General features: G+C 40.4%; 1 protein-coding gene and 1 long non-coding RNA gene across 2 annotated transcripts in view; one reads left to right on the forward strand and one right to left on the reverse strand.

The window, feature by feature from the left end:
- Positions 1-23,565, reverse strand: part of SIAH3 (siah E3 ubiquitin protein ligase family member 3) — a 75,686-nt gene that overhangs the window by 51,796 nt on the left and 325 nt on the right. The gene's annotated exons all lie outside the window — the stretch shown is intronic.
- Positions 1-23,565, forward strand: part of LOC142826492 (uncharacterized) — a 98,154-nt gene that overhangs the window by 18,365 nt on the left and 56,224 nt on the right. The window lies entirely within an intron of this gene.

The raw sequence follows: 23,565 nt of genomic DNA on the forward strand, positions 1-23,565 counted from the left end.
TCTAGTTCAAAATGGGTTTAATCTCTCCTGCTACAATTCTGTTTAGGCTTCACTAATAATGTTCTTAAGAATACGGCACAGGACTAGAAGTCAGGATATTGGGAATCTATTACAGTTTGCAAGTGGCCTAGGGAAATTCCTATCTAGAAACATTCTTTTAAAACTTGGCTGTTTGGTAAAGGCAAAAATGTAAGTTCTTCAGAGAAATTCTGGTAAGTTCTATATAAAATAACAAAGGAAGGGTAAGATCACTGGAGAGAAAGGTAAGCCTATGTCTACACTACAAGCTTCTTGTATCAGCGGGGTAGCCATGTTAGTCTGGATCTGCAAAAGCGACAAGGAGTCCTGTAGCATCTTATAGACTAACAGAGGGTACATCTACACTAGCCCCCTAGTTCGAACTAAGAAGGCTAATGTAGGCATTCAAAGTTGCAAATGAAGCCCGGGATTTAAATATCCCGGGCTTTATTTGCATGTTCCCATCCGGTCGCCATTTTGAAATTCCACTAGCCCGAAGTAACTGCCTGTGGCAGTGAAATGATAATTCAAACTAAGTCCTTAGTTCGAATTAACTGTCACACCTCATTCCAGGAGGAGTAACAGTTAATTTGAACAAAGAACTTAGTTTGAATTGCCGTTTCACTGCCGCGTGTAGCCACGGGCAGTTACTTCGGGCTGGTGGAATTTCAAAATGGCGACCGGATGGGAACATGCAAATAAAGCAACTTCAAATGCCTACATTAGCCTCCCTAGTTCAAACTAGCAGGCTTGTGTAGATATACCCAGATGTATTGGAGCATAAGCTTTCGTGGGCAAAAACCCACTTTGTCAGATGCATGTAGTGGAAATTTCCAGAGGCAGGTATAAATATGCAGGCAGGAACCAGGCTAGAGATAACGAGGTAAATTCAATCAGGGAGGATGAGGCCCACTTCTAGCAGCTGATCTGGAGGTGTGAATACCAAGAGAGGAGAAACTGCTTTTGTAATTGGCTAGCCATTCACAGTCAATGTCAATGCCTGGTTCTTGCCTGCATATTTATACCTGCCTCTGGAAATTTCCACTACATGCATCTGACAAAGTGGGTTTTTGCCCACGAAAGCTTATGCTCCAATACATCTGTTAGTTTATAAGGTGCTACAGGACTCCTTGTCACTTTTACAGGCTTCTTGCGCAAGAAGCTTTTTGCGGAAGAGATTTTCAAAAACTTCTTGCGTGAGAGCGCGTCCATGCTACAAAAGCACATCGCAAAAGCAATGTGCTTTTGTGCAAGAGATCATCCAGACTGCATGGGCACTCTCTCGAAAGAAAGCTCTTATTGCTATTCACAGAATAGCCACCAGAGTTCCTGTGCTTTTTTCGATTGGCTCTTTTTGCACAAAAACTCCCTGTTGCCCATCCACACACACCTTTTTGCGCAAGAACTCTTGCGCAAAACGGAGTCATTCCTCGTAGAAAGAGAAATACCTACACTGCAAAAACCTCTCTGTTCTTTTGATTTACTGTAAATTTACTTGTGCAAAAACGCTCTTGAGCTGTGGATGCTCTGTGGGTTTTTGCACGAAAACCCTGTAATATAGATGTAACCTAAGAGATTACATGATCACAGTCTTTCAGGCCCGGATGCTTATTTACACATTTAACTCCTGGGCTGTGTCCAGACTCAGGGGGGTTTTCGAAAAAAGTTGCCTTTTTTCGAAAAAACTTCACCTGCGTCTAGACTGCAGCCGCGTTCTTTCGAAATTAAATCGAAAGAACGCGGCTTTTCTTTCGACAGCGGTAAACCTCATTTCACGAGGAAGAACGCCTTTTTTCGAAAGTGCTCTTTCGAAAAAAGGCGTTCTTGAAAGCAAACAGGGCTTTTTAGAAAGAGAGCATCCAGACTCACTCGCTGCTTTCTTTTGAAAAAGCAGCTTGCTTTTTTGAACGTTCCGCTTGCAGTCTAGATGCTCTTTTTCGAAAGAGGCTTTTTCGAAAGTATCTTTAGAAAAAGCCTCTTTTGAAAGAGGCTTGCAGTCTAGACATAGCCCCAATGATTTCAAAGGGAGTAGGTGTATAAATACCTAAATAGGAAGATTTCTAATTGTACAAGACCCTCTAATATAGAAGAAAAGAAAGATAACAGATCCAGTCATTGGATGTTGAAACTAGACATAAAAGCTTATTCCGAACTACCTGTTAAACTTCATTGCAGGAGGAATAACAGGTAGTTCGGAATAAAGCTTTATTTCGAACGCCCATTTCCCTGCCGCATGTAGACGCGGGCAGTTAGTTCGGGCTTGTAAGTTTCAAAAAATGGCGACCAACTGGGAACATGGAAATCAAGCACGGGATATTTAAATCCCGGGCTTGTTTTGCAATTCCGAATGCCTACATTTGCAGCCTTAATTCAAATTAGGCTGCAAGTGTAGACATACCCTAAGTCTCTGAAATGTGCCTTTGATTTAAGGTTCATTTATGGCACAGCCAAGAAGTTTCAAATAGTTGTTAATCCTCAGCAAATGTAACAACTAGATAAGAGACACATCTCTCCTGTTTTTGACAGTGTGACAGTTGATGCATCAGACATACTTCTGAAGGAGCAGTTCTTTCTAATTTTCCAGTATGGATTGAGTTTTGAGCATACGTTAGAAATGAAGAAATAATTTCATTCTTGGAATTCCTGGCTGCTGAAGTCACAATGAGTGGAATCTTTGAGGGACTGATTATTTATGGTTTGCATTATTATTATTAGACGTTGGGAGATGCCTGTACTCTAAGTCACTGGCATTTATTATTATATATCTCATTAAATCCTATTTGACACACATGGCATCACCAAAGTTTGTGAAAAGCAGTTTTGTTTTTCCTTCACTGTTATAGGCTGGTAACATTGTAGAAGTCTACTTTTAGACACAGTAAGTATCCAGAGATTGATTTATGGTTCATTTGTTGCACCTTGTTATATTATATATTCATTTTTGCTGTGGTTAATAGTCTCACTTAAAATAAGTCAATGCAGTAGCCTGTGTGAACTGTGAAGACAGACAGTAATAAAGCAAGAGATTGTTGCTGATCTGCAGCTGGTGTGTCTTTACTTGAAGATGTACTTCAGTGTCACACTTAACCGGTTCCTCTTTTTTTGTTTTTTGTTTTTTGACACAACAGCAAATCTATAAGCAAGCTGATGAAATGTCAGTTGGCTTTTCTAGGCATATTTACAGAGCATGAAGAAGAGATCCAGCTTTTCCTCTGTAAATATTTTTAAATAAACTGGTATTTAATTATCATATGGTAAAATAAAGGCAGACAGATCTGTTTCTAGATACAATAGGACAGTTTTATGGTAATTAAATAGCAATTGATTGTATTTATCTTCAAACCTTAGAAGATCAGGAGCCTAACTTCTCAGGGATGGAATTTATTGGCTCTGCAGACCTTGCTCCTGGGCTGGCTCAAGCTCATACCATAATTAAGGCTTCTCAGGGTTGACAGTATTGAGAAATAGCAGGCAAGGGAAAGGTGGAAGCAAGGTCTCTATTACTGTCTTGTCAGGTTTTCTTTCCACTAGTGAGGGCTGTCTCTTTAAATGTCTATACTCGCTTGCAATCTTGAAAGGGCAGAAACTGATTATACTATGAATCCTATGTTTAATAAAAATGTTTTAAACACTAATCTGTGCTATGCAATTGCAAAAATTTGCATTCGACTTTTCACTAGCATCAGGATCTGTTGCTTATAATAATAGCACCTGTTGTTATTATTAAGAACAGGATCAGGCCAATAACCGGCTTTAATTAAAGCCATTTTATTTTTGCTTTTCAGTACAAACATCACAATACAAAAATAATGATGTTTATATAATGTGCTTATTTATTGGTAGTGTACTGCAAAGTGCTGAGATTCATCTGCAAAACCCATATGAAATCAACCCGCTTAGTACTTTACAACCAATAAGGGGACAATGCTGACCAGGTAGGGAGGCAAAGTATGAGGACAGCAAAAAGAAGGGGGGAGGGAAAGGAATTTAGGGACCAGTCAATTGGTTTCAGAGTATTCCTAAGTTGAATGTTTCTAAAAGTGGAGCCCAGATCTCTTCAAAATTATTGAACATATATAGACTCATTATGAATGAGCCTGAGACCTTTAACACAGTCTCTGCTGAGCAGCACAAAGGTACACACATCCCCAGCCTCACAGGTAATAGGTAGCTCCTCCCCTACTAATTGTAAGCCAGTTGGGTCCAGAAGAGCACTGGAATCTATGATTAAAGATATAAGATGGTATTGAGAGTCATGCACTGAGTATTTTCCTCCTATGTCCATTTTACATATTCATGAATTAACTTTTTCTAAATTTCAAAGCAGCTAGACCAAGCCATATCCAATTCCTTAATTGGTACAATGATGATCTCTGACTGTGCACCATTATCCTACAATTTATTCCTGACACAGTTGGCAAAAAACAAACAGACTTGAGGTTCAATACCTCACTGCTTTTAGGCCCAGATTTTGAGATGCTTATGAACAAAGACATTGACCTCTTCCTGGGTATCTATGAGCCATTAACTCCCTCTGGCAGGCTTCTTGGAGAAATGTTAAAAGCCTGTCTTAGAGGCAGAATTATTAGCTTTGTGGCAGCTAAAAGAAAAACAGGGGAAGCAAAAGGAAAGCATAGTGCTCTTTGAAAGAAAGTCAGAGCTGTACCAAGAATACAGTAAAAATCTTTCTCTGGGATACCTATGCATTCTGCCAGAAACAGGTACAAACTCAATAATCTATATGTAGTCCAAGCTGAGATTACTCATTTTCTGTTAAGATAAAACTGCCCCTTCACATGAGCCCCTGGACATTTCTCTTGTTAAAATATAAATACCCCATGTAACAGGATGCCAGTCACCACTGTGGCACCTCCTGCTGGCTGCCCTGGCAGTTAGATCTGGTACACCAATGCACCTTGTCTAGTGGCAATTTGCCACCAGCAGTGCTGTCACCAGGGCCCATGTTGTTTTCAGAATGGCAGTGTTCTCTTCAGGACACAGGCCTCTGACTGTGTCCCACTCAGGGTATGTCTACACTACCACCCTAGTTCGAACTAGGGTGGTAATGTAGTCAACCGGAGTTGCAAATGAAGCCCGGGATTTGAATTTCCCAGGCTTCATTTGCATGTTGCCAGGCACCGCCATTTTTAAATGTCCGCTAGTTTGGACTCCGTGCCCCGCGGCTACACGCAGCACGAACTAGGTAGTTCGGATTAGGCTTCCTATTCCAAACTACCGTTACTCCTCATGGAACGAGAATAGGAAGCCTAGTCCGAACTACCTAGTTCGTGCCGCGTGTAGCCGCGGGGCACGGAGTCCGAACTAGCGGACATTTAAAAATGGCGGCGGCCGGCAACATGCAAATGAAGCCCGGAAAATTCAAACCCGGAAAATTCATTTGCAACTCCAGTTGCAAATTCTTTCCCGGCAGTCCTTTGCCCAGAAACTTGCCCCAGTGGCAGGCTGCACTCCCGGGTCTAGCCACCTGCCTCAGTGTCAAGTAGGGCCAAGCGGAGACCTGGGCCCACCCACTACTCCAGGTTCTAGCTCAGGGACCCTCTAGCTGGCAGCCACACACTGCATCCCCTATAACCCCTCCCCCCATCTATTTCCTTGGACCACTTCCCTGAAGCCCTAGCACTTTCTCTGCATCTTGTATGGGGGCCTCACTCTAGCAGCAGTCAGCCAGATGCTCACTCATGCTTCCCTGACCCTGCCAAGTATTTCTCTGTCTATGGGATGTCTCTTCTCCCTCCTTAAGTTCCAGGGAGTAACTCCTGCTGTTCTATTCAGCAGCCTTTCTTATAGGGCCCCAATTGTCTGTTTCTCTAAACATTCTTCCAATTGGTTTTTTCTACAAGCCCTTTCCTAATTGGCTGGCTCATGCACAGCCTCCCTGGGTTTGCTTTAATCTTTCCTCTGCCAGTGTAGGAGAGATGCCCCACCACACTTCAACTCGTTGTGGCCCAGAAGCAGAGCTACCAGAGAGCTCATCAAGGCCCTGAAATCCATGCAAATGGGTAAGACTTCTGGCCCAGACAGCTTGCTTGGTTTTTTGTAAAACGTCCTCCACACTGTGGCTATGACTGTGAACTAGTTCTTGTTCCAGAGTCCTCCTCTTCTCTGAGCAGCCCACAGAGCTCCTGGGAGCAGCTTCTCCCCCAGGTAATGTGGGATCATGAGGAGGGTGAGAGAGAGTTTGGGGCAGAGTCATGTGAGGAGTTGTAGGGAAGGGGTCCCAAGGGGAGGTCACATCACCACCCCTCTTAGTTGATGCAGCGTACGGATAAGAAATACTACTGCTACCACAGTGATATAACAATATACTCAGCTGAAATATGTTTGACTTGTTAGTTTGGTCCATGACCTGCCTGTGACTTTCACTAAAAATAATCAGGACAAAATCAAGTAAAAACAAATGTGTCAGCTGTGCATATTGCAAGATTACCGTGTGGAGCAGGGGTGCAAATAGAATTCATTGCTTACCCATATGCTGCATCAGCTAAAGTGGGGATGGGATGCATGTGATTCTTCCTCACCCGCCCTATGATCCATCCCACATTACTGGGAAGGGGCACCCCGTGGGTGGACATAACCAGCTGCTCTGTGGGTTGTTAAGAGAAGAGGAGGGCTTGCTCTCTGGAAGAGCCAGTTTATAGTCACACCTGCTTTGGAGATTGCCAGCAGAAGAGATTCAAATCAGCTTCCTCTGACAGCAGAGACTGTTTTTTTCAAACACGTTGGCATCTGAGCCCCATACTGGCAGCTCCTCTGGCAGGACTGCTATACATACTCTGGAAAGGACAGGCAGACCCACAGCTGTGTGGAAGGGCTAAGGATGGTACAGCCATGACACAGGAGCTGTCAGTGGGAGGTGGCCCAGCAACTCCATATTCTGCTCCTCCTGGGTCTTTATAGTTCACTGTACTGGCTATAAATAGGTGCCTGGCATGGTGACTGGCTATCAATGGCTTACTGATATGGCATAGGGGACTGGACCGCCCTACTTGCATCACTGCGTATTCAGGCCACATACCAAAGATAACACTTTTAGTCAGTCCAATAATAACCTAACTAAAGATCTAACAACTAAGAAAAGGAAATGAGTTATTTACAGGGTTAACATACACGCCAATGAGTGATAGTCTTAGATTCCAAAAACTAATAGCAGGTAAAATTATATTTTTACACTTCATTTGCCATACACTCTGGCAAATGAAGTGTAAAAATATAATTAGAAAGGCCTAAAAAGAATGTGAAGAACAGCTAGCCACAGACTCAAAAGGAATAGCAAAAAAATGTTTAAGTATATCAGAAGCAGAAGCAGACACAGGGACAACTGAATGATAGTTAAAGGAGCACTCAAGTATGATAAAGTCACTGAAGGGAAACTAAATTAATTTTTGCATTAGTCTTCGTGATTGAGGATATGAGGGTAGTTCCCAATCCTGATGCATTCTTTTTAGGGCACAAATTGGAGGAACTGTCCCAGACTGAGGTGTCATTAGAGGGGATTTTGGAACAAACTGATAAACTAAACAGTAATAAGTCACCAGTAATAAGAATACCAGGACCAGATGGCATTCACCCAAAAGTTCTGAAAGAACTCAAATGTGAAATTGCAGAAATACTAATTATAGTTTGTAACCTATCCTTTAAATCAGCTTCTGTACCAAATGACTGGAAAATAGCTAATGTGACACTTTTTTAAAAAAAAGTCTTCAGAGTCCTGACTTCAGTACTGGGCAAATTGATTGAAATGATAGTGAAGAACAGAATTGCCAGACACATAGATTAACTTAATTTGTTGGGGTAGAGTCAATGTGGTTTTTGTTAAGTGAAATCATGGCTCACCAGTTTACTAGAATTCTTTTAGGTGCATCAACAAGCATGTGAACAAGGTAGATCCAGAAAATATAGTTTATTTAGTTTCTCAAAAAGCCTTTGACAAGGTCAAAGGCTCTTAAGCAAAGTAAGCTGTTATGGGATAAGGGGAAAGATCCTATCATAGACTAGCAACTGGTTAAATGATAGGAAACAAAGGATAGGATTAGATGGTCAGTTTTCAGAGTGTAAAGAGGTAAATAGTAGTGTCCACCAAAGGTCTGTATGGGAACTAGTCCTATTCAGCATATTCATAAATTATCTGGAATAAAGGAGTTAACAGTGAGATGGCTAAATTTGCAGATGATATAAAATGTCTCAAAATAGTTAAGTCCCAAGCAGACTGTGAAGAGCTACAAAAGGATTTCTCAAAACTGGGTAACTGGGCAACAAAATGTCAGATAAAATTTAATGAAAATTAATGCACATTGAAAAACATAATCCCAACTATATGTATAAAATGGTGGGGTCTAAATTAGTTGTTAGCACTCAAGAAAGAGATCTTGTAGTCACTATAGATAGTTCTCTGCAAACATGCACTCATTGTGCAGTGGCAGTCAAAAAAGCTAACAGAATTTTGGGAATCATTAAGAAAAGGGTAGATGATAAGACAGAAAACATCATATTGCCTTTAAACAAAACCATGATATACCCACATCTTGAATAGTGATGCAGATGTGAATACTTCTGCAGATGTGATTACTCTATCTCAAAAAAGAAATATTGGAATTGGAAAAGGTTTAGAAAAGGGCATCAAAATGATTAGGGGTATGGAACAGCTTCTATATGAGGAAAGATTAATAAGACTGTGGCTTTTCATCTTGAAAAAGAGATTACTAAGGAGGGATATGATTGACGTCTATAAAATCATGGCTAGTGTGGAGAAAGTAAATAAGGGAGAGCTATTTATTCCTTCTGATAACAGAAGAACTGAGGGTCACCAAGAGCTTATCTATACTATGGAGAAAATTGACCCACTGGAGATCAATCTTCTAGTGTTCGAATTATCAGGTCTAGTGAAGACCTGCTATTTCGAACTGAGAGGCTGCTCCTTTTGGTTCTGGTAGTCCTGCTCCTCATGAGGAGTAAGGGAAATTGATGAGAACATTTGCTCCCATTGACCTTTTGCTGTGTGGACAGCCCGAAAACATGATTTAAGATACATAGCTGGAGTTGCATATCTTAAATTGACTTTACCCTTTAATGTAGACCAGGCCCAAATGCAATTTATAGGTAGTAGGTATAAAACAAACAAAAGTCTGGTGTCTATAGCCTTTCTTTTGTTGGAGAGGAGATAACATTTCTTACAGTATTTCACTCTTGGTAATGCTTGTTTCCTGGCTGTGGAACTCTTTGCCAGAGGGAGCTGTGAAGGTCAAGACTATAACAGGGCTTAAAGAAGTAGTACATAAATTCACTATCTATAAGCCAGGATGGGCAGGGATGGTGTTCCTAGCTTCTCTTTGTTAGAGGCTGGGAATGGGCAACAGGGGAACCTGTTCTGTTCATTCTCTCTGGGGCACTTGGCATTGGCCACTGTCGGAAGACAGGATATTGAGCTAGGTGAACTTTTGTTCTGATCCAATATGGATGCTCTTATGTTCTTATGCTGTAATATGCAAACTTAAAGGGTACATCTGCACTGCAATGCTATTTCGGGATATCAGAGTATCCCGAAATAGCTATCCCACCTCTTCACAGCTTGCTATTCCAATGTCCCTGTAAACCTCATGCTATGAGGAGTAAGGGACGTTTTGGAATAGCGCTTTATTTCAAAATTTGGTGCTGTGTAGAAAGCGCCAAATGACAAAATAAGCTATTTTGAAATAGCATTGAAATAAGATATGCAATTTTCATAGCTTTAATTGCGTATCTTATTTCAAGTTATGGTGCAGTGTAGATGCACCCTATATGTCCGGTAGGGCTATCTCAATGTAAGTAGTTTGGAGATAGCTTGGTTAAGCTTAGAAATATTTCCCTTCCCAAATTCCAAGTAGCATAGCAATAACAATTTCTTCTTGACAAGGAATTTTATTCCCTCCCCCCAGTACTCAAGCTGATGGGAGGACCTTTTGCGTATGTCCTCGTTTCATGGGCATTGGGGAAACAATCAACAAAGTATTATGACCTCTGATGTTCCACCTGTGGGCTGTCTGGTGCCTATAGCCTTTCTTTTGTTGGAGAGGAGAAAACATTTCTTGTGGTATTTCACACTTGGTAATGCTTGTTTCCTGGCTGTGGGCATTTACAGTTTCAGAACAAACATTATATTACCTTATAACATGGGAAACAGATATTATAAGTAATATTAATATGTGCAAAGTCTTGCAAGAGCTTCATAAAGAATAAATACCATTCATATAACACCAATTCCTATTTTAACAATACTAATACACGTGAGCCAGACAGGTTTCCATCTATGCATTAGCTGACGCTCAGGGAGGCCTGGCATGAGCTGGCACTGATCTGCCAGCATCACAACAGGGCATAGTAAAGATTCTCCACAAACTCTCCACACCCACTTCATCTATGTATAATGGGAAAAAGACATTTTGCATCTCAAAGTTATTACTAACTACTGGGATAAAGAGCTGGAGTATCCTTCAAAGGCTTCCCAGTGGTCATTTGTATTATCTAATGTAAAACATGCTTCTATAGGGTGAGATATGTGTTTCTTTTTTCAAAATCACTCCCATTTTATTTGTTTAAAAGCCACAATGGGACAACGGTTGATTCTGGTGATACAAATTTGATGCACAATTTCAACCACCAAGTAAGATGTTTGTATTCAAAACTGAGCAAGACTCGTTATCAGTTCAAGGACAACTCTCATTTTGTCCTATGTTGCACAGGTATAGAGACTATTCCCTGACAAACACATATTGGATCAGACCAAGATCCACCTAGCCCAATATCCTGACTCTCACACTGGGCAATGCCAGCTGCTTCAGGAAGAACGATAGAACTGGCCATTGGTGAGTGCCCCTCCCCACATCTCCTCCCTGCTTCTGGCAGTCTGAGGCTAGGGACAGCTGCAGCATGGAGTTGTGTTCCTGTCCATCTTAGCTAATAGCCATTGATGGACCTGTCGTCCCTGGATTTATCTAATTCTTATTTAAACCGTGTCATAGATTTGGCCTTCACAATATTCACTGGCAATGAATTCCACAGGCTGACTGTGTGAAGGTTGTGTTTCTAACATGCTGTTTTTTAACATGCTGAAGCCAAATTGTGAGCTAAGCTGAGCACCCACAATGGGATAAGTGGGTTTCTCAGCACCTCTGAAGAATCAGATGTACCTTATCTATAAGTCCTTCTTGCAGATTTAGGCTCCCATATCTGAAAATTTTGGCTTAAGTCTCAAAACACCCATGTGACATCAGAAAATATTAACCTGACGTTAAAGGACTTCCCCAAGATCAGGCAGTGAGATACTGGCAAACTGGGATTGGCGTTAGGATTTCCTGGCTCCACTAGACCTCTGATTACCTCTCCGATTTTCTGCTATCAGTTTTATGCAAGCACCAAAGTGCTCAGAAATTATATGGTGGTGCATGAATTATAAATAAGTACATCAGTTAGGCGTTAAGTGAGCTGTAGCTGAGAGCAGGATTTGTCCCACAGTATATGAGGTGGATTGGCACCCTTCCAAATGAAAAGAACTACATGCACAAAAGTTTTTCGACTGCAACTTTCATGTAAGTTCTAGAAGTCAAAACCAAAAAGGGTTATTTTTATAAAGAGCTGAGAGGCTTTTTTCAGCATCAATTATTTTTTCCCTGCTAGTGAGTCAAGAAAGGGTCTTTCCTTCCCCGCTAACATCTGCTTTTTTTAGTTTGAGTTCTCTTGATAAAGGGGACTGATTGGCTTCTGGCAAATGAAAGTTCTTTTAGCGTAAGCAATAATCAGGCAGAGTGCCTTGATACCACTATTGCTAACATACGGTTGCTGCTGGATTTATCTGAGAATTAAGGAAGAGTCTTTCTAATCATTGACTTGCTATTAAAAATACATTAAAGGGTGGAAAAATTATTAAGAGATATCTTGCAAGTTAATCTAACATTTCCAGTTTAAGTGAAATGCTAAATTATCCAGAATAGCCCTGTGTGGCCGCTGGAGAGATTAAGCAAGTTTCAGATCTGTTTTCTGATAGTGCCTTCATCTTGTACCAACAGCCTGAAAGAAAAATTCAGGCTTTGTAATCAGGACTTTCAGTTATTTACAAGCCTGTGGCTGTGTTTATACAACCTCGCATGACCTTAGCTTTGAGTCTCCTTTTGAAATATTTTCTGTTACACTAAAAAATCCAGTAAAAGTTTCATTTATTTTAAAGCTATATTATTTCCTGGATGATTTACACTCTTCTGAGATTCCAGGCAGAAGTTACAATTGAAAGTTCCAGTAACGTTGCAAGGAGGAACTGGGGGAAATGATTTAGAACTACCACAAGTGCTTATATCTGCTTTCTCAAGACCCTTAAATCTTGAGCTGGATAAAGAAGACTATAAAAAACTGCCTTCAAATAGTCCTTCCAGTTTAAAATTCAGCCAAATTGCCACCTTACTTGTGTTCACAGTCTACAAATATTGAAAAGTGTGTGTGTGGAAAACTATTTAAAGACTTCACTCTCCACCATTCTCAAGAGAGTAATTAGCAATGGTTTACAGTCACGCTGGAAGGGCTTAACAAGTGGAGTTCCACAGAGATCAGTTCTGGGACCGATTCTGTTCAATATCTTCACCAATGATTTAGATAATGGCATAGAGAGTACACTTGTAAAGTCTGCCGATGATACTAAAATGGGAAGGATTGCAAGTGATTTGGCAATTAGGATTATAATTCAAAATGATCTGAACAAACTGGAGAAATGGTCTGAGGGAAATAGGATGAAGTTTAATAAGGAAAAATGCAAAGTACTCCACATAAGGAGGAACAATTTGTTTACCACAGACAGAATGGAAAGTGACTATCTAGGAAGGAGTACTGCAGAAAACGATCGAGGGGTCATAGTGGACCACATGCTAAATCTGAGTCAACAGTGTGACACTGTTGCAAAAAAGGAAACAGTGAGATGCATGAGATGCATGAACAAGAGTGTTGTGAGCGAGACACAAGAAGTCATTCTTCTGCTCTACTCCGTGCTGTTTAGGCCTCAGCTAGAGTATTGTATCCAGTTCTGGGCTCCACATTTCGAGAAAGATGTGGAGAAATTAGAGAATGTCAAAACAAAAATGATTAAAGGTCTAGAAACTATGACCTTTGAGGGAAGACTGAAGGAACTGGGTTTGTTTAGTTTGGAAAAGAGAAGACTGAGAGGGGACATGATAGAAGTTTTCATGTACCTAAAAGGGTGTCACAAGAAGGAAGGGGGGAAATTGTTCTTCTTAACCTCTGAGGATAGGACAAGAAGCAATGGGCTTAAATTGCAGCAAGGGAGGCTTATGTTGGAAAAAATCAGGAAAAATCTCAACCTCCCAGCCCGCTCTATGATCCATCCCACATTGCTTACACAAAGAGTTATGCTTCTCTGATTCATGCACAAAGCGTATTAAACTTACATATATGCATTGGAAGTGGTATATTTTACAGGGGATGGGACCCTGACAGCAGTTCCTCAAACCCCTCAGTAGGAGCACTGGCTCAGAGGAAATTTAAGTCACATCTGGATCTGACTACCCCATTTGCAAGTAGGACTGTGACCCACCAACTATACAAAATTACTTTGTGGGAATGAGGTGATGGAAAAATAAATTTAAACTCCGCAGTCCAGCCAATAAGTATCCTAAAGAACTTTTTTTAGGAATGACACCTTGTACCAGGTCTGCATGGCCCAGACAGGGAAGTTTTCTAAAATTCCTTAATGTGATTGCCTGCAACTGCTCTCTTAATTGCTAGAGAACTGCCTGTGACCAAGTCATAGAGTTAAAAAAATTATTATAACATTAATTTAATAAAGGCAAGGAAACTTTGATCCACTAGCAGACATTCCTCAAGGGGAAAGAGATGAATTTCGTTGAGCAAATTATTCACTTAATTCTACTTAAAACTTGTCTTACTATAGGCAGCTGGATATAAAGCACTCTGTCTTTGCCATTTAGTAATGTGCATTGCCTATACGTATCAATGAGTGAACTGACATACCCCTAAGCATATTCTGGAGTAATTCTTCTAATCTCTGGTCTTTCCTACATCCATAATGCCCCCCTTCATAAGGCATATTAACCATAGTTGCTAAAATGATATTCCTGGACTGTTGATCTGCCCAGATCACTCCTATTTCCTTCAAATTACTCACCTGACTCCCCTTCTTCACTGCAAGATTAAATTTAGCCTTCAACTACCTGAAGGTAGGTTCCAAAGAGGATGGAGAGAGGCTGTTCTCAGTAGTGACAGATGACAGAATGAGGAGTAATGGTCTCAGATTGCAGTGATATTCTTTGGTGATATGTAGTGAGGTCTAGGCTGGATATTAGGAAAAACTAGTTCATTAAGAGGGTGGTGAAGCACTGGAATTGGTTGCCGAGGAAGGTGGTGGAATCTCCTTCTCTAGGTTTCTAAGTCCTGGCTTGACAAGGCTCTGGCTGGGATGACTAATTTGGGATTGGACTTGATGACCTTCTGAGGTCTCTTCCAACCCTATGACTCTGACTCAAGGCCCTGCACAACTCTGCCTCAGCCTGCTTATTCATCCTAGCCACTCCCTGTGTCCTTCTGATCCAGTAGTGGCAGCTTCAATGCTCTTTGTATCTGCTTCAGCTCTCCTCCCTTCATACAGAAAGCCCTTCCTGAACTAGTCTGAAAAGCCATTCTCTACTTCTGAAGAGCTTAATCTTCCATTACTCATACAGGAAAGGAGTTGACATGTATTTATTTTTGGATTGATTCACTCGCTTTTTATTAAAGGTCTGTTCCACATTGCTGAGTATCTTCTGCATCTTCACTAAGTATCCACACCATCTCAGAGATGCAGTTCACAGCTTTCTCCTCTGCTCTCACTCACCCTACTGTTTTGTTGCACCTTCCAATCCCTCTTATTGACATTATTTGCAATACGATCATATGTCCTTTGGGACAGGAAGCATCTTGTCTTATATGTACCTTGAGGCAACCTATACACTCTTATAAATAATATTGCATGAAATATTTAGATGTCGTGCTCATATCCCTTTAAGTTCATGGTATCATGCCTGTGCTTCAAGTTCAGCACAAATATGTTTGCAGGATGTGGGTCCTCTGTTCCAAACATTTTGACACTGCCAGTAGCATCATCCTGCAGTTACTGTCACAAACTCCCATTTCAGCAAAGTCTCAAGGTGATCTTAACCTTCTGCCTACCCCAGCCGGGACACAGAACCCCCTTTGTGTTTATTTACTAGGGTTTCACACTTATTACTTTGCTTATTTTCCACATGGCCGTCTCTAACATTGTAAACGTGTTTTTCTTTTCTTATGGGGTAATGCTCTTCTCTACTCCATTGAAGCCACTTCATTGTTTATCTATAGTAGAGGTTACTGATTTGAGCTGATTTTTTTGGACTAGTTTGTGCTCCATTTTTCTGTGCTTTGCTCTTCATTTCAATTGACAGATCATGCCAGAGACAGGACAATCTAGGTAAGTTCCAGGCCTGGGAGTCAGGGGATGTAAAATCTGTTCCAATCTGTGCCACAGATTTCCTGTGGGAGTTTAGTAAGTCAGCTAACTTCTCTGTAGCTCAAATTTGCCACCAATAACATAGGGATAATATTATGTTCCTACTTCACAGGGCTGCTGTGAGGATAAACCCATTAATGTTGGCCAGGTGTTTAGAAATGCCTCTAAATAAGTTAACTGCTTCTTGATTCAGGTGGTCAACTGTACGTGTCTAAGGTAGCTCATCTGAAATGCCAAGATATCCCCCCCGCCCCATTTTAAAATAGAACCCTTGGGAAGAACATGTTTCATGCAAAAAAGCAAAAATCTTGGATGTGGTTATTAACCGGGCAGCTCACACTGAGGTTGCTAGAAAACCTCCGAGCCCCACTAATATTTTACACCTAATGCCACTATCCCCAGAGTTATTGACAATTAAATGTCTATAGGTACATGATGCTTTGAGATTTAGCCACGTGATTCCTTTCACATCAATGGGGGAAGAGGACGGGTGACAGCTAAATCTCTCTGCTTTTACAGTTCCCAAATATGTTCTGACTTGTGATTGTTTTCCTGGTGTAGTCTATCAGAAGCTGAATAGATTGCTCAGAACAACTGGTTGGTTGAACAATTGTAATTTTGCTTCAATTAGTTGAATTGCAAATAAGGAACTCAAATCTGCACTGAAGTCTGTGGAGTTTTACTTCAGTGGGAACAGGAGCAGGCCAAAATCAAATGGCTTAAAAGTAGAAAGGAAAATCTTTTGCAGGCAACTGGCAGCGTGAGGAATGACAGAAAGGAGGGGAAGGTACTTAACAGAAAGAGACAGGCCATGAAAAGAAATAAAAATGAAGCAATCCGATAAGGTGTTTAATGTCTTGACAGTCGGGCTTTCAGTTTCCAAATAAAACACCTATCGGGAAAAAAAAGGCATGCTAGAAAATTGCTCACATTTACAGCTGTGTCCAGACAAAAACCTCAGCCCTGAAGAGACTCAAACTGGAAAATTTTGCATCTGGATCCTGATCAACTGAATTTGGCAGCTCAGCTCTACTCACATCCCAGCATCTCTTCTAAAAATTGAGCATAAAGGGAACAAAATATTATTTTGATTTTCTAAGGCATGTCTCCCATGATCCAACTGAAGCTGCATTTCTTCCCTTCCCATCTTGCAGGCAGAGGCCTGGGGGCAACATGAAGGGGCCTTTTATTTTCGTGTGTGTGGGGGTGGGGGTGGGGATGGGTGTGTGTGTGTGTAGGTGGAGCACAGGCGAGGTGCCAGATTGACAGCTCTGGAATCCTCTGTGTAAACCGACTCCCATAGTTATTGATCCCTGTCATATGGCAGGAGTATTAACCTTTGTCACCCTGACCCAGGTCAGATGAGTTGGACCAGGAAATAAAGTCCAGTCTCTTATCAGTATGCCCATGTCTCCTACATTTATTACAGCTTCTGTTTATTCCCAGACTGGTTCCGAATAGGCAGTGTCCATGTACACCTTCCTCACCCTGTACTGGGAACATGTCTTAAACCTGCCTTGTAAGGAGGGCAAGAAGGCAATTCAGTCTCCATAAACATCAGTGTTGCCAACTTTGAAAATTTCATTGTGTGTCTAGCAATTTTGAAAGTTTTGTATAGGTCCCCACATGCTGGAACCTGAGCATCTCAGTTTTCACTCAAGTAAGAAATGTATGTTTTTAGACCTCATGAGCACAGAGAAATGCTTAAAAACACAGACCCAAAAGTCTCTAGCACCGAAAGACAAAAAATGCCCAACACTGATTCTTATTTAAATCTCATGATTTTTGAGCCAAACTCATGATTGGGAAGGGGGGGTCTATTCATTATTTTAAAATGTTTCGGGTTAGCAACACTGCGTTCAGTTGGTAGCTTCTCTGCTGAGTACCAATACATAGTGCCACTTGGGATTATTTTTTGTGACACGTGTCCACCAGGAACTGATCCAAGACCTCTCAACTCATTTCACATTGTCAGGATGTTCATTCACACATCTCTTTCCTTTGCATCCACTGTGTTAGCAATTAGTCACCATATGGAACTATATTTCTGGGGAAATTTTTTTGGCCCATTTTATGCAATAGAATGTAAGGACCACCTTGGGGGTATAGTGTATTGTAGATAGACTGATGGATCAGACAATATGTAGGACCCTATTCGATAGCCAATAGTAAACACCTGTTATCAAATCCCCAGCTGAGAAGACAGTTATTTGGCTAATATTATAATAACTGCACCATCTTTGGTTGAAAATGCCTGACTAAAACTTCTTGTTAAAACAAAAGGAAAAACTATGTACCACGTTAAAGACTAACAAGATGGTTTAATAGGTGATGAGCTTTCGTAGGCCAGACCCACTTCCTCAGTAACACAATTACCTCTCTACTACTAAAACTTCTTGTGAGGAACTTTTTCTTTTCAATAAAACTTTTTAAAAATCACGTTCCTCACAACAGCAGATATAATATATACCTGCCCTGCCCCTACTGCCAGTGCTGTATCATGATGGACAACAGCAATAGTTAATCTCCCACAAGGGGCAGGAAGTTTAAGAAGATTAAATCAGAAACTATCTTTCCCTCCATTTCTTTCGCTACATTTTCTCTAAGGAGAGATCACAAACGTTCTATGTGATTACATTTAAACACTGAGCTGTCCTAATTTTAAACTGTAATGACTGTGTTAGACATTTAAAATGAAATCCTTGTTGCCCTGTGCTAAGCCTCTCTGGGGTGTGCATGTGTGTCTATAAACTCAAGGTTAATGGATTACAATAGAGAAGAACTCCTGGGATTAGACAGATAGAGGCATTAACAGACGGTCTCTCCTAAGGGAGAGTCAATGAAGAATCCTCCCACAGGCTTTTGAAGCAGGAAAAGGATGGCATGTGAATCACGATGGTTGTGTTTGCACAAAGCTGTAGCAAACTGCGGAGGTTTCTTGACTATTTGTCATTAAGCTGATTTCCCAGTTTACACTGTGAAGCTTGTTCAGTCGAGACAGTGGTTAGGGGCTGCAGCAAGTCAGCTGTGGTTGGCACCTTCTCTAGGGATGCTGTGATCATACCAAAGACCTTAGCTAAAGCTTTTACCTCTTCTTCAAATTACACTGTGTCAAATACTAATTGAGGAATAACCTAAGCTAATAAGGACTCATTTACACTATCAAACTAACCTTGTTTATCATGTAGTATGTGCATACACATTGTATTCTGAATGCCCTCTAGTGGTTATTATTACTATAGTACTACTTAATATGGGAAATTGCCTGATAAACTAAACTAGAAATGAAGGGTGTATGGGTGGGGAGAGTGGGAAAGCATAGCACAGGGGATTGTTAGTGGCATATTTTAAGCTGTCGCTTTCCTTACCCTAAATAAATAATTAAATCTTATGTGTGTACATTACACCATGGCACTTAATCCTGGTTCAAAGTCTGTTGGGGATAAAGTGGATTACAACGCAGTCTGGCTGACCAGTGTGCATGGAGACAAAGTATTATAACAGGATTAAAAACCCTTCTCTCCTTCAGTTAAAGCAGATTTGTTTGAGGTTTTATAAAATCTGGTTGTAGCAGTTTGGTCCTGTGAACCATGCTATACATTGTTTGGCTACAAGATGAAATTCTGTTTAGGCACCTCTTTAAATACAGTCCTTATGATCATGTCACGAGAGCCTAAAGATCCTAGAGAAAGGAGGAAAGCTGGTCTTATAAGAACAACACATATCTTTACACTGAGAAAAGGATGAATATATGAGATAAACAAAGGAAGGTGGGATTAGTCACAAGTTAGAGTTACATAAAGTCACCAGGACATAGATTGTAAGCTTTTTACTATGTGTGTGTAATGCACATAGGACAATACAGCCCCAATTCTTGATTAGGGCCTGTAGGCACAACGGTAAATAAAACATATTATTATTGTAATATTATTATTACATATAATAAAATAATAATAATTAATAATAAAGGAGGAAGGCCGAAAGGCTGAACTGCTGCAGCAAAAGGTAAGAAGAAGACACTTTTGAGTTCACTGATCTTTTGTCATCCCTATAATTTCCTGCCTTCCTATGTTCTGTTTGGGAACTGAAATATAAAACATGAAAGAGCTGATAGTTTCACTACCTCTCTTGTGGTCTGTTTAGCAGAATTTGGAAGGAAAGTGTAAGAGGGGCTGATGAACCTGTACATGTGGAGTTATCGTTAATACAAAAAAAATTCACAGAACCTTCTTTACACATGAACCAGCATACATTCGTATTTTTTCACGCAGAGAGAGTACTTAAAACTTTCACAGTAAGCTAAATAGCCTTTATCCAGGCACTCTGAGCATTGCTTCTCTAAGCAGCCCCCTTTAATTATCATGGTCTTAAAGAGAAGTAATCATTTAGCTAGAGTGTCTAGCCACATAATAATGCTTTGGCCTTTTATTTCAAAGGGGAGGCATCACATTGTCTGTATGCTTGAAGGAATCCCAGGTTGCTAAGTAATGGATATAATATGATTGAGAATGAAGGTGACCTATAGAAGCATTGTAAATACATGATTTTCTCTGCTCAGCAAGTGAATTTTGATTACAGCTCAGCACATGCCTCTGGTTTTAAGATGCTTGTGGCATTCTTGTGAGACCTCATGAAAGGAGAAAGTACAAAAAACTGCAAGAAAGAGAAATAGGCTTCAAAAAAACCTATTTATACCCACATCAAATAAAGAAAATTGAGGGTGATGGTTGTAATCTTGGCTGTCCTTGTTTACAGCTGCCTGTATTAGTCTGTCATACAAAAAGAAAATAACAACGGATCAATACAGCTATCTGCACTTCTATATTTTTTTTTAAAATACACTAAGTGAAGCATAAACCTCCCTAGTTAAGTCTTTTCTGCCTGAGGAAGAATATATACAAGTGTGTATTTTACTGCCAACATAGAGACCAACAATAAAGAAATTGGTAAGTAGCATTCACTTTAGAGTCATAGTCCCAAATATTGATTTCAGTTATAGTACATTGGCATAAATCTGCAGTAATTCCATTGACTTCATGGGAATTCCTCTGGATTTACCAGCGTGTTAGATTGGAACTTAGCACAATCTCTCTCTGTAAAATATTCACATTTCTCTACATGGCATTGGTCAGTAAGTATCATGGGTGAATACAGGATCACTGCATCGTGTAAAATGTACATGATGTGTATCCGCAGAGCCTCAGATTGACTTGATCCTCCATGCATTGAAAGTTCCTATGGACTTAATGGTGCAGGACAAGGGCCCTGATGCAAACTGACCTTGGTAGAGCTATGCCAATGTACCCCAATTGAAGATCTGGCCATATGGGATGCACCAAGATAATTGATCATATACAGAAATGCAATAAGCCTTCCATTTATTATGCATGTTACAGCAGCAATCAGATCAGTGCTCCATTGTGCTAGGTGCTGCACAGGTCTGGTTGCTATTATAATAGCAACCCCTGCCCAAAAAGATTACAAATTGGCTGAGAAGAGTGCCCGTGCTCATGGTCCTTGTTCTTTTTCAGATTTGTACGGTCATTGTTACATCATGCAGAGTTAATTGCTATTTTTACTTGTTTAATATTTTAGGATTGTCCAAAAATATGATTGAAATGACCAAATCCTGGATAGTAAAATATGGGACATTATAGTTTGTCATAATACCATAATACTGCAAGTCACCTAAGAAATATATTTGGCTTTTTATTTTAAAGTATTATTTCACTTGTGTTTTAATCCCTTGGGACAAGTTATTTCTAAAGTTAATAATTTATGTAATGTGTTACATATTTGTATAGTTCCTAGCACTGAGAGTCCCAGTTTGCTTATAGTGTATAGATGCTAGCCTTTAAGAGTTGTTTTTATTATTATTATTTATTATTAATATTATTATTACCACTAAATATGGAAATCTTTGAAAATAGTTCACCATTATAGTGCTCTGTGTCAAGTTTCAAGTAATAGTTACCTCATTTGTACCTTCATAATGTTGTAGCACACTTCACTGTATAAGTCACTGGGTTTTTTCCTTGACCACTCTCGGATCCCTCTAGTGTTATAACTCATGCAGGGAAACATGCTCAGTGGGCCTGATCCTGCAAACCTGCCATAGGAGCTGCTCCCATTGAAGAAATCTTTATGGGTTCAATCCTGCTGTTCCATCACATCTGAAACCCTCATTTGCTTCAATGGGACTGCTGTATGTATTGCCCAATTCAAAGCCCAGAGAAGTCAACAGAAAGAATCCTGATGGCAATGGGCTTTGGATCAAGCCCCTGAAGGCCTCAGCAATTATGAACTCAAATCGTGAGACAATATTTATTTCTGGGGATAAAGAAGAGAAAAAGTCCCAAATTGTCTCAAAGCTTTGGAATGTACAGACTGCAGCTCCAAACGGAGAGAAATTGGGCTCGCAGTTAATAAGAGCAATCTGCCACAGTGCTGAACACCCTGAACTTCCACTGCTTTCAGTGGGCACTTCCACATCCTGCTGGAGTGGCACCTGTCTAGGCACCACCATTCTTGAATTGGCAATAACCTAGGACACCCATTTTGTGCTTCTTGTTATAAGCAGAAGGATTTTATGGTCTCCTGCTACTGAGAAGCATCAAAGGAGCTAGGATAGAATTATCCCTTTGGTTAAACTATCTTCCATCCACTTACAGAGTCTGCATATTTCTTTCTACATAGTTCCTACCTATTCTGACCAGTCACATCATACCTAAAGATAATGGTTTGTGTTTTTTTTTTAAATAGGTTGTATTGGTGTGTTGGAGTGGGGGGATCACTTTGTGAGTGATGAGACTAGACGTGGGATAGTCTCTAAGTATTCCCTTTGCTGCCCCTGAAATGCCTGCTCTGCTTTATCCACACTGCTGAGAGCGCCCAACATGCTCTCAGCATGCTTAGAAACATACCCTCTAGGAATATGACATCCTCAGTTAGTGTTGTCCAACACCGTAAATAGCCTCCCTAGCAGACTGTACTTTGTGAGTGTTACTTCCTGGAATAATGACAAACAAGATCATTGTGGCACTAACCAGTGGTGTTTTAAAGGCATTTAGGTGCCTTACTCCCATTGGCCCTGAGTTCTGAGGAAAAATCTGTTCTCTCAAAGGATCCCCTAAAGCTTCATGCTGGGAAGAGGTTCCTTTGGAGTTCCCGACACAGACTTTGGGAAAGCCAAAGAGTTGTCCACTTAAAGAATCCATCTGTGGTTTTAGATGAGGTGAGTGCGTGGCTGGAATAGGACATTCTATTCAAGTGAGGTTGATGGACCTTCAGCAAACCAAGAAGGGCATTGATAAAATTGCTAATTTGTTACCATAAAAACCATTTAAAGACTCCCCAAAGTCTGTTTGCCTAACTAGATACTTGGGTCTTTTCTAGATGAGATCAAAACCACTGGGTTTTGGCATAGACTCAGCTACTGCCACATTGTTAGTGGAAATCTAGAAACTTATTCAGGGGATATAGGGTTATTTTTATGGTGACTATAAATGGTTTTGCATTATTAAGGCAAATATAAACTCATGACTAAAATATGTTCACCTTGCCAATAACTAGAGGGACTTTATATGCTGGATGAAATTGTTCAAATTCCCTTAGAATAAATAGACAAAACACTCAAAGAACACCCTTCCCCGTCCCCTCGTCCCCCACCACACACACACACTCTCTTTAGCTAGGTAATCAGCATCATGTAACCCTTAGGTATTAAACAGTATGTAAGGATTTCCTGGATTTGTGTTAGAAATGTTCCTAAAAAGAAAACAGATTTTCATTAACTTTTTCAATAATTTTGCCTAACATTTGCCTTTCAGACACTTGATACAAAAAGAAGGGGAGGGAGGGTAGATTCAAGAGGAAGATGCAACAACTTCACAGTATTTCCTGTAACCACTGATTGCTTGCTTTTAGCTTTAAAGTAAACCAAACAGTAAGACCATATGAAACAGTCTCTTAGCTAGTAATGTGTTAACAACAATCTGTCCGATTGTGCCAGA

Source organism: Pelodiscus sinensis, chromosome 1 (genome assembly GCF_052426305.1).
Source record: "Pelodiscus sinensis isolate ZL-2025 chromosome 1, ASM5242630v1, whole genome shotgun sequence".
NCBI classification, from domain to species: Eukaryota; Metazoa; Chordata; order Testudines; family Trionychidae; genus Pelodiscus; species Pelodiscus sinensis.